The sequence below is a fragment of the Cyrtonyx montezumae genome, unplaced genomic scaffold (assembly GCF_038088225.1).
Source record: "Cyrtonyx montezumae isolate F1298 unplaced genomic scaffold, pur_monq_1.0 scaffold_26, whole genome shotgun sequence".
NCBI lineage: Eukaryota > Metazoa > Chordata > Aves > Galliformes > Odontophoridae > Cyrtonyx > Cyrtonyx montezumae.
The window spans coordinates 1418689-1429391 of NW_027072003.1; the positions used below are offsets into that span (position 1 = coordinate 1418689).

The following is a 10703-nucleotide window of genomic DNA, read 5'->3' on the forward strand; positions in this document are numbered from 1 at the left end:
TACTTGACAGAGCCTCTTCTCTCAGGCTTGTGTGTTTTGTTTAAGTGCTTTGAGATAAAGCCCTTTTATCACGTTAAGAGCCTGGTTGCCCTGGTTTCTTCCTCTGGCCTGAAGGCCATTCTTTTCCTCCCTCTCGTTTTTGACCTCAGGTTCAAGAGTGGCAGACCTCCCTGCGCTGGAGCAGACCTCAGGGCAGGGGGCAGCGGGGTGGGAAGGGCGGGGTGAGGGCTGCAGGCGGCCCACATCGCCCAGGGAACAGCTTCCGATCCGTGCAGGAGTGGGGAGGAGAGAAAGAGGAGAGAGCAGTTAGCACTGCTTTGGGCCTCTGCTCCTCTCCCTTCTACTTTTTCTCCCCACCACTTCCCTTTATTTACCCCCATCCTTCCCCTCTCCTCCGTCCCCTCCGTGCTCTGCCTGTACCTCTCCTCCTTTTCTCACCCAATTCGCTTTCCTTCCCTCCTTTCTCTCTCCCTTCCCCTGCGGCTTGCCAACTGCCAGCAGATGACATCTCCTTTCATGTTTGGGGCTGAGCAGAGGCTCTGAATGTTCGTTTGATTCCGTTAAGATAATAGCTGGTTCACTGTCAGACGCAGACTGATCAGTTAAAACCTTAATCACTGCCTGTCTACTCACATGGCACTTATTTTTTAAGAGATTAATCCCCTAAGCACTGCACCAGCATACATTCAGGCTCAAAGAAAAGGGTGGGTTTTTATTATTATTTGATGCGTTTACTGTTGGTTTTTGTTCTTTTTTTTTTCCTCTCTCTTTTTTTTTTCCAAATGCATCCTCCTCCCAACTCTTTTTTCATCTGATTCTCAGAAGACATCTGACCCCCAGCACTGTCCCCTCGTGCTGGGCACCAGGGAGAGGCTGTGCTGCTCTGGGAGCTCGTGGGGCGTGCTGGGCTGCAGACAAAGCCTCAGGAGTGCTGGGCTCTATCCACATTCCCCACACTGCTACCCACATTCCTGTTGCATGGCACACAGGATTTGGGCAGAGCATCCCTGGGGCACCTTTAGGAGCAGTGCCATCCCTACAGCAGTGTGCCCAGCACTGAACTGGGATAAATCACAGCTAGCTTCCATCGCCTGTGCTGGTGTTTTAATTAACGGAGAGTGCCATGTCCCTGCTGCTAAAGACTTGGTTAGCTGCAAAGGAAGAAATGGCTGCCATCCCTGTTTGTCCTGGGGCAGCAGTAAATCCCGAGTTTACGCAGCACTTTGCATTCACAGAGCTCCAAGTGTTCTACAGAGCTCCAACTTGAAGAGGAAACGGGCACTGAGCTCACCTCTGCAAACCCAGCGTGCCCCAGCAGCTGCCAGCACCGTGCTGCTGCTCCCCCACGGAGCTGGGCTGGGGCCGACCCCCAAGCAGAGTTCTCCTTCAGTGGCACCAGAGAGCGAGGCCATGTCCCTGAGGGGTAAGGGTTTATGAGAGCCTTTCTTATAAATGACTTGTGAGAAAAGAAGGAAGAAAAGGAACAGCCCAAAGCCCAACGTTTGCTTTAGCACTCACACAGCAGGTTCAGGAAAAACAAATCCTTTACTAACTCTCAAGTGAAATTTTTCAGCCTCCCATTCCCTGGGAGAAATGATGGATTTCTGCATCCATACCTAACCCTAACCCCAACCCCAACCCCAACCCCAACCCCAACCCCAACCCCAACCCTAACCCCAACCCCAACCCCAACCCCAACCCCAACCCCAACCCTAACCCACCCCCAACCCTAACCCCAACCCCAATGCCCTAACCATAACCTTAACCCTCAATCCAACCCAACCCCAACCCTAACCCACCCCCACCCCCAACCCCACACCTGCAGCTCCATCAATGTCACCAGCTCCTGGATAGAAGAGGTGGGACTGCTGGCAGCAAATGACGGCTTGGAATTTGGCAAAATAAAGCTGCAATTATACGAGAAGTTTTTGTCAGCTGCCATCGGCATTTCCTATGTAAAAAGAAAATACAGTGAGGGAACAGACTGTGAGTGTATTTTGGCAATTTTTGGTGAAATAAAACAAAACTGTCAAAAGAATCAGTATTTATAGGTGGAGGGAGAATTCACCTGCAGACCCGACTCTGCTTACTCCCCAGGACAGTGCTGAGGCCGAGGTGCAACGGGTTTGGAACAAAGAGTAAAGGAAGAGACAAATTGAAATAAACGACATCCAGAATCACACGGATGAACTTTAAGAAAGCTTACAGAGCAAATGGATGAAAATTCCTCGCTGCAAAGGATAAAGCAATCTCTAACTAATGGAGATTAGGAAGGAACTCTCCCAAAGGACGAGTTATCCCATAAATTAATAGAGTCAATAGTGTCACAGACCTGAGTTGTGAGGTCCCAATCATTGCACTAAGTGCCACGGGGGCACCTCCGTGCAGCAGCTGGGGCTGCCTGCCCCCACAGCCAGCCAGCCCCACGTCCCAGGGCAATGCCAAAAAAAGGCCATAGTAGTAAATGAGTAACAGCACATGAATCTTTTCTGGAGGAAAGGGTGTGAGCTCTAACTGAAGGCTGACTTGGAATGAATAGGTTGGAGCTGGCAAGGCATTTCCTAGGTACACACAAGCCTCCAGCCAGGCTGGAAGCCAGGCAGAGCTCCTGCCAGTGCTATCTGCACAGATACGAGCTGTGTTCACAGCAAACGCTCTTCTCCTGCACGTTTAAGTTAACACACCTGCTCCACAGTGGCCTGATTACTTCTGCACTAAGCAGAAAAGTGGTCTGAGCTGCAGGTCAGGGTGGGCATGAGACCTCTCAGGATTCTCTCTGTGCCCTTAGGGCATGGGCACACGGGTGCAGCTGCAGTGGTCTCCTCCTGACTCACACACCTCCTGCAAGCACTCACAGGGTTATTTAGAGCCCTCTGTCACTTAATGGCACTTTGGCACACAGTTTTGTTAATGAAATGCAGGCAGTTGCTTTATCACAACAGCTACACCTTTGCTCAGAGCCCTGCGCTGTCAGACACGCTGTTGCATAGCTACAGTCTACGTGGGTTCTTAATCTACCCTGGAAAGCAGATTAAACATCCTCCTCTCTTATCAAACCGCCCGGGGACCCGTCTGTGTCTGACCCAGGTGCTGGGCCCCCATCCCTCCGTGCTCACTGTGATCCCTTTGCTAACACAGCCCACCAGGACCCCTCGGGAAGGCACCTCTTAGTAACAAAGAGGGAAATGACACCCACTCAAACGAGCTCACTTTCTAAACGTGGCAGAACAAGAGCTTGCTGCCCATGCCTCCCCTACCCACCATCCCTGTGTACGACCACGCTGCAGCCCTGACCCACACCCCTGGCTGTTACAGAGGCACTGCTCAGAAGCAAACACACCCCATCACCTGCAGCCCTGCTCCATTCTCAGTGTTTTTCACACCGCTCCCTTCATGCAGGCAGTGCTTTCCCTCCATGCTCTGGAATGTGAATGTTTAAAAGAAGAAAATCTTGTTAAAATTTTAAGATATGGCAGAAATAACTACCCAAATACTTTGCTGGCTACTACTGTCACTCAGGCTGTGCTTATTGCTTCACAGCTAGAGCTGAGCTGTGCGCTCAAGGCTTGATATTAACAAATAATAGACATAAATTAACAATATGCCTCTTGCCACCTTAATTACATATGTGGGCTTTACGTGGCTCTGCACTCACACCACTGATGGGCAGGTTACCAGCACCAGTGCAAAGAGACAGAGTCGGTGGGAGAAGGTGGCCCTGGGTTGTGCTGGATGCTCTGAGCACCACACGCACATCTCCTCACTGCCATCCCCATGCTGAGCCAGGACCATCCCCTGCCCTGACCCAGGACCATCCCTGCTGACGTGCTGACTGCTGAGCTTCCAGGAGGCATTTCCCACACCTCATTGCTGCGACATACAATGAAAGCGATAAATATCCCGGTGGAAAATATACGGCGCCTCATCTCCCACTTGTGCTGCTGTGAAGAGCTGGGGATAAATTTCCAAAAGGCCCTTTCCCTCGGAGGGGATAAATCCTTCAGGAGCGATGCTGTGGTGGGAGGCAGAGCAGCCCAACGCCCCGTGACCCTGCGGGACCGGGAGCCAACAAGTGGTCGGGTTGGGGTCAAGGGCCGGCGCGGGGCCAAGGGATGCTCTCTGCAGGGCCCATCTGCCAGCAGACAGACAGCAATCACCCTAAAGGTGCAGCGTGGATCAAGCTCCGGGACTCAAATGTTTCTTCCCCCAGACAGTAGCAATTATCATAATCAAGCAGTTGACTCCAATTACGCCTTCCTCTCATTACAGCTGAGGGGACGGACGCAGCCACAGCAGCAAAGGGAAAGTTCGCAGCCGTGTCGCCTTTGCATATCTTAATCTAAAATGACAGGGTGTGACTCGGGGGGCCGGTGACCCTGCCAGCCTTCAGCTGTTCGTGTGGCAACAATTTCCAGCACCAAATTACTCCCAGGCAGGGCTTGATTGGAGGTTCAAGGCAGCAGGAGAGAGAAGCCATTTAGGGGCCTGAAACATTCTTCACAGCCCTATTTAAATACAATTTACATTCCGGGCTCTGCTGTTTGTGCATTGTTAATTGCATCTTGTACCTTAGTTTATTTTATAGTTTTTTTTCTTTGCTGTTGTTTTTCAACGGCGTTCTTTCTTTCCTTATCCTTTTTTCCTTCCTCAGGGGCTGTTGTTCTCAGAACGTAGTTATATTTCCTGGAAGGGAAAATAGATTAGTAGATTTAAAGGCCAGGAGGGACAAACAGATCATCTCGATGACCTCCTGCAGAAGACAGGCCAGGACATTTTACTCAGTAATTCCAGCGTCTCCATTTGTCCAGACTTAACCCGATGCCCTGTGTTGGGTAAATACCCATTCCAGAAAGCCCTGATCTCAAAGCTGCAGTCCCAGAGCAGCTCACGGTGCCCAGGGTGGTCGCTGCAGCCCATACTCACCCATGGCAGTCGCAGGTGGAGCTGCAGGGACACTGCAGTCCCTTGGACCTTGTTGGTGTTCCTTCCCCACCTGTAGGACATCCCTCAGTTTTCTCCACCTTGCTCCAGGCAATGTTCTGCCCTCCATGCCTGGACCAGGGCAGGGTGAGATGCACTGATTTGGCACCTGGATAATGCAGGGATCGTTCTCAGCATCCTTCCTTTCCACTGGCCGCACTGTTCTTGGTAGGAGGTGGAGCTATGTGGGAACACAGATTCAGCCAGACTTAAAGAAATAACATGCAGAAGGCAGAGAGGTTCGAAGTGACCTTTTTCATTCACTTGAAACAGGGCATATAAACTGAAACAAAAGCGTCCATCCGGCTTGTTGTATTGCTGAAACACAGCACAGGGATCAGACTTCCCCTGTTGTACTCAAGCCTGCGGATGCTGGCAATGAACTCTTTCTTGGGGCTGAAGCCAAGCAGCAGGCCAAGCCCCGATAACACAGCTGGCTTTCCTAAAGTCCCATATTCTCGCACTAATTTCACATTACCACATGCGACCACACACTGTGGAGGCTAAGAAAAGCCTTCATTCTGGAGTGACTCTTAACACGGACCGCATTGGATGTCTTACACAAGGGTAACTCAGTGAGGAGCTCTGCACAGCTGAATTATGGAGGCACTGAAGTTCTCTTCTCAGACTGACTGTGAGCTGCCCAAAGCTGACTGCTGGCCTGCTGCAGACCTCAGGTCAAAAGGTTCTGCGAGTCTCTTCTCCTCTGCTTTGCACGACGAGGGATTGCAAGGTGGAGAATGGGTTCTGAATTTCCAAGTTTGGGTGGAATTTCAAATCTCAGCTCTGGTTGTAGAACGAAGCCAAAGAAAACACCTGTTGGGAGAGCACAGGGTTAAAACCTTGCCCATTTTTTCACTCATTTTTCCATCTTCTTCTGCTCTTGGGTTTGAAAAGCCAGTGCTGTTTGTGAGGCACTACACTACTTGTGGCTGTGGGCTTCCACCAAGTTGAAAGCCAACTCTGGCTGCCCTGCAGTGGGGCCAGGACCCATTTTTGGGTCTCAGGACTGTCTGCATGACAGCTTCAGCTGGACTGTAGGTGTCTGGAAACCAAGAAGTGTCACCCAGGTGGCAGCCAGGAGAAAGGCAAAATGCAATGAGATGTCCTGCCCATGGGAAAGGTGTGATCCTGCCCTGAGTGGCAACCAGCAGCACCATCAGTTTGCTGCTTTTTTGGCATTCCTTTCTTTGAGCCCCATCTGCTGGAGTCCCGTGATTTCATGACACATTTCATCATTCATTCATTGGTTCAAATTTTAAAAAAGAACATTTTTAGGCTTTGCAGTCAAGGACAGAAGCCACAGGATGAAAAAAAAAAAGGTTTAAATCTGCATTATTGAAGGGTAGTCCCATGATCTGAATGCTCATGGCTGGGGATTTTGGGTGCTGCCCTGGTAAAACAGCCTCCAGGGCCTGGTTCTCATTTCCACGAAGGTCCCTTCACACCAGTCTGGCAGTGCTGGAAGCTGGTGTAACGTATAAAGAGGTGCTGGTGTAAATGACAGCTAAGCCCACTTGACCCCAGTGAGCCTACTCCTAATTTACTCCAGCTCTGGGGAAGTCCAAGCAGACATGGGCTCGATACAACTTCATGGAGAGACAGACGAACGTATGCCCCAACCTGCTGCTGCTCCAGAGGCCCCGAGCCAATTACTTTGGTGATCTCAATCCTCCCATCCTTCTTCTTTCTCTCTCCCCTTTCCCATCACGTGCTCGCTTCCAGCAAGCGCACATCCTCCTGCAACAAAAAGCAGTGCCGCAGAGGAATGTGGAGGGTTTGAGAGCCCCCCGAGAGCAGGTAGATCCATCTGAGCGAGCGCTGCCTCCTCCGAGCCAGGAGGGGAAGGCGGGAGGGGATCGGTTTACATAAGTACTTTGCCATATGAAGAAATAATTTAGTGGTATTAATAGAGGTTAAAGTTTCCCAGGAATCCCAAACAGGCCCCGCAGACACAGGTGGGTTCTTTCACTCGCAGGGATGGGGAGCGTAACCTGACTCCCTCTGGCCAAAGGGAGACAGAGGCTGGTGGGGCAGAGGCTCTTCCGTGGGGGTCCACTGTGGGGCAGGGCTGTGTGTGGCAGCGCTGTGGGGCTCTGCTGGGGGATGCAGTAACCCCTCCATGCCTGGGCACAGCCGTTTTTGCAGAGGTGCAGCGAGACCAAAGCTGAGCTCCAGAGCAAGCCATAAGGAAGGGATGTGCATGATGCTGGCAGCACGTATCCATGCAAGCATGGCCCAAGCACAATTCTCATGTGGGGCAGCATGCACATGGCCCTGCAGGCACATGCCACGAAGCACAAGCTGCCTCCTGGATGCAGCATGCACCAGGCGTGCTCTGCGATGGGCGTGCAGAGATCTGCTCTAGGATCAGAGCACAGACACCACAACCAACCTGGCATCCCCTCCTGCTTCTGCAAGATGTGCCGGCCGATGAGCAGCAATGAAACACCACTGATGTGTCCTGGGCTGCAGGACCTGGATAAACAGCACGGAGCACAGCGGGGGCTGGAAGCGGGAGACTAGCGAGCCTGAATCCCCCTTTGTTTGGGTTGGGATCTGAGATAATTATATCGCCGATTCTCAAACATGGAGCTTCTTACAGTCCAGGGAGTTTGAGGCCACCCCCAAAATAATAACCTCTCAAAGCTCAAGTGATTGTGGAACACTCACCCGGCACGACACGCGGTGCTGTGCTGCCTGGCACCGGTTTGGAGACGGCCCACGGCCTCCTGATCCCAGACCTCAGAGCATGTGGCTGCTGCTCTGCTCCGGAACGGACTAACAAAGAAACAAGAATATTTGTTAATGTATTTTTTTCCACTGAAAAGCAGTTAAACCTCCTAAGACACTTTTTCCAGACATCTAAATCCTTTAAAAATATTCTCTAGACTCCATAAAACTTACATTTTCCCTGGGTTCTCCCGTGAGTTATTAAAAAACTGAAGTCTCTACCTTAAGAGCTTAGAGTCTGGTCATGATCAGAAAACCAACTATGTAGAATGGCACCTTCTTGTGCATTCAGAGACACATCCACCGACTGAGTGGAGAGCAACAGAGAGAGCTGCAGACCCAGAACAGCCAAAGGAGAGCAGCCCGGACACTAAAATGAGATCTGTGACTTCTGGGAGCCTGGGCTCTGCTCATCATATGGGATGATGGCAACGGAAAACCGGTGTCCTTTCACGGTTCCCCCTGATAGGCACAACAATATTTGCAGCTATTGGAAAACAGCATTATGTTACAGGATCTTAGAATCGTTAAGGTTGGAAAAGACCACTAAGGACATGAAGCCCAGCCATCAGTCCACCTCAGCGTTCTCACTGCTCACTCTTTTCTCAACCAACGCCTGACAAAGTCAGCATTTTAATGGCAGCAGCTTCGGTTTCTTCCAAAGAGGCCCTTAAAAATGAAGATACACTCAGGGAGCACCTGAAGGAAATTTCTGCATCCGGGCACCAACCCGGCATGGCCCCATGTCCCACGAAGCTGTGATGGTGTCCCCTGTACTTCGGCTCCAAAGACACCATCACAGAGGGCTTTGCAGAGTCACAAGAGCGTTGTTGGTTTATTTTCCTGCAGCCGCTTTCCTGGACCAGAACTGTGCTGCAACATCACTGGAATCAAAGGGATCGTAATACCCTCCGTGCTTCTCTTAACCATCAGTTTGTCTGGGGCATGAACTCTGCCAGCAGCAGCCCCTGCAAAGTGCTCGGCTCTTTCTTTCCCCTTCTCTCCCTTTTTGCAATGCTTTCTCTTTCCCCCGCTCCCCGCAGCCTCCCAGAAGCGCTGGCGTGTTTTTAACCCAGGCATGAAACAATCCCACAGCCACAGATTGTGATGTTTCAGATAACATACGGAGAATGTAAATCCTGTCAGCAAGTGCAACAGCCATAAAAGGCTAAAATGGATTCCTGCGGATTAGAAATAAAACACAGAAAGGGCCCTGTTCTCTCACTTTCCTCATCTCCCCACCTCCCTGAGCCCTCCCTCTCCTCTCCCCCTTAAAAATCGCCTCGAAATGTGAGGGGCTTTTTTTTTTTTTTTTTCAGCAACTTAAAAAGAAAAATAAAATACATTCCAGGAAAAGGACCGCTGCTAAGAAAACTAAAACCAGAAAATGCTTAAAGATGTTTTAATGACTTAAACACAGGGCCGGGATTGTGTCTAAAAGTTTCCACATTAAAAAAAAATTCAATATTAAACGTCCCCCTCCTCACTGCCGTATTCCTTCCCCGAGCCCTCTGGTTTAAGCAGCGTTATTAGCACGGGCAGACACCAGGCGAAGCTGACGCTTCTGTTCCAAACTAAAAAGGCACAACTGAAAACGCTCCTAAAAATAATGAAGGCCACGTGAGCGCGGTCCGAGAGGCTGTTAACAAGCAGCTGACAAGTTTCTGCTCGAGGAATTAGACCCTCATTTTAGAGGGAGATTAGCGGAAATCTTCCTCCTAATTGCAGAACAAGGCCGGCCATCCGCGGGCGGTGGGCGTGGGGCCCCCCCGGCCCGGGGTGCAGCTCAGGGCTCCTGGCAATGGGGTCGGCGCTCAGCCCCCCCTGAAGCCAGCCCATGTAATTTGTCACGACCGGTAGCTTGTGTTGTGCGGGGGCCTGGCTGCTGATCGGGCATGAAGGGCTGAATCAAATCCTTTCACGGAGCAGACAGCGCGGTTCTGCGAGGTCACGGCAGAGGTTAGGGCAGGGCAGGGCGCTCCAGCTGCCTGCGGAGCCTTCAGAGAGGTTCAAAGCGAACTGCGGGGAAAGCCCCGCGCTAAAATGCTGCCCCGAGAGCGGGAGCAGGGGATAAACGCCGTGCTAACAGCCGAGGAGCTGCCGCAGAGCTGCCTGCACCGGGAGCGTTTCACTTAGTGAGCTAGATGTAGAGCATCCCGGGCTGAGACTCAAAACACCAAGTCTGAGCTGCTGCTCTGGGTCAGTGAATGGCTGGAGAGCAGGCAGGCTGAGCCTCACCTACAGAGTGCCACCACACAGACACGAGATGTACCCAGGGGTGCAGCTGCTCCCAGGATGATCCAGCTCCTGCCAATGTGGATTTCAGTACAGCAGAGGACGAGCACTGCTCGGGCAGGATCTACAACAGCACCAGTGCAGTGCATCCCCTCTCTTCCCCCTCCCACCTTCACTCTGCCAACTCATGGCACAGCAGAACTGTGCTCAGGATGGGGACGGGGAGATCCCGGAGCACTGCCCTAAGGGGCACCTGTCCCATGGGGCAGAGTTCTCCAACCACGGCCACAGGGTCCAACCCTTTGTTTCTTTCCAGTGACAAAGCATCCTCCTGTCTCCAAACACGTGGGTGGTTATCTGCTCTGAGGTCACCTGGAGGTGTGATGGTGCTTCCAGCAGTGCCCCACTCATCTGCTCCGGGCAGCGGCCTCGATCCTTCCTGCCTGCAGCCTGGCCATGAAAACGTGCAATGGGAGCTGCTGTGGAAAGAAAGCAAGTAGCATTCATAAAACCATAACAAGCTTCTTTATCCTGAAGTCAGACCTAATGGTCCAGGGCTCTTGTAACAGCTTTGAGAGGTTGGAAGTCCTCCCTTGCGGGGAAATAAGGCCGGATGGGACCAGGGCATCTACCAAACCCAGCTGGGCACGAGCCTCCCCCCACTGCAGCCCAGGAGCTGCTGAGGTCTGAGCCCAAACCACACAGCAGCCACTCCCCAACCCTTATCCAAAAGCTTATTTCTCTTTCCAGTTCAG

The 10703-nt window shown here is 51.8% G+C and overlaps 1 long non-coding RNA gene across 2 annotated transcripts; it reads right to left on the reverse strand.

The window, feature by feature from the left end:
* Window positions 1-2599: 2599 nt before the first annotated feature.
* On the reverse strand, window positions 2600-6711 carry LOC136050993 (uncharacterized). Of its 2 annotated transcripts, XR_010622446.1 has the most exons (4): window positions 6604-6711; window positions 4924-5161; window positions 4569-4683; window positions 2600-2841 (listed from the first exon to the last, which is right to left on the reverse strand). It is a non-coding gene; the product is annotated as an uncharacterized LOC136050993 (long non-coding RNA). The 2 variants fall into 2 exon arrangements; XR_010622445.1 differs by lacking the exon at window positions 2600-2841 and having other exon boundaries at window positions 3870-4683.
* Window positions 6712-10703: the final 3992 nt, after the last annotated feature.